Below are 1,154 nucleotides of genomic sequence, written 5' to 3' on the forward strand. Positions count from 1 at the left end.
TTCTCCCATTATAGAACAATGAAGAATGTTTTCACCAACACACAATTCATATCTTTTTCTGATCAAATCCCATGTAACTTTCACCAAGCAATATAGTGATTTTATAGTGCAGTATATTATGCCACCTTGCATTGTTACTGATAAAATAAGTTATGAAGGGTATAAAACTGTTTATAGGAGACAATCCACACATTCCTCACCTGCATGGGATATGCACTCCTCCTTGGAAGGTCAAATATTACATCATGAATGAGTTTCTGTTTTAATTAAGCTTGACAGTCCCATTTCAAAATCTATTTGGTTTTGCTTGACAAAGTGTATCATGTCTCTTTTCACTGACTACCTTCCAAATAAAAGATTTAGTATCTAGCAAATTCTAGGGCTCAAGTCACTTCCACCTAGTTTATAAATATAAGAAAGCAATGTAAAAGGCATTCTAAGGAATGTAGAGACTCAGAGCTCATGCAGTAGTGATAGAATATGATTTTGTAGTGCCCCTGGACATTATACAAAAGTGATAAAATAAAATCATGTTCACACTTCAAAGTAAATTTAAGAGGAAGCCACTAATTGCACCAACACACACAAATCTCCTGCTAATAAAGATTTTAAGATTTTACGTTGAATAGTTCAGGATATTTTTTCCTTATAAAAGATCTCAGAAGCATCCCAATGGAAGTTACATTATGCTGACATCTTTGGTCCACAGTGGCTCTCATTTATTTATTTTATTTCCTTAGGTAGTTTGTTTCATTTTCAAAAAGAAAATGTTCAGCTCTCATATATTGATTTTGGTAGCTAGCTACATTATTTAAAAAAAAAATAACCAATTATCAAACATGAAAGCCAGGACCCCAAACATAACTGACTATATTTATAGTCCAGCTCTACTTCCCACCTCCTTAGAGAGGCTCTAACCCCAGAGTAGATTCCACTCATGCCATGAGGAAAAACCTGAGGCCAGACTTTCCTTATGACAATGGTTCTCAACAACATGGATATGTAGCCATTGTTTATAGAGGGGTTAGAAATGGCTTATTATTATGATCTGTAAATATATTATAAATTAATTATTATTACAGTATAGTTTATTAATAATATTGTTAGTATCTGCTGTACACACACACACATACACACACACACACACATTCATA

Source organism: Cervus canadensis, chromosome 22 (genome assembly GCF_019320065.1).
Source record: "Cervus canadensis isolate Bull #8, Minnesota chromosome 22, ASM1932006v1, whole genome shotgun sequence".
NCBI classification, from domain to species: Eukaryota; Metazoa; Chordata; class Mammalia; order Artiodactyla; family Cervidae; genus Cervus; species Cervus canadensis.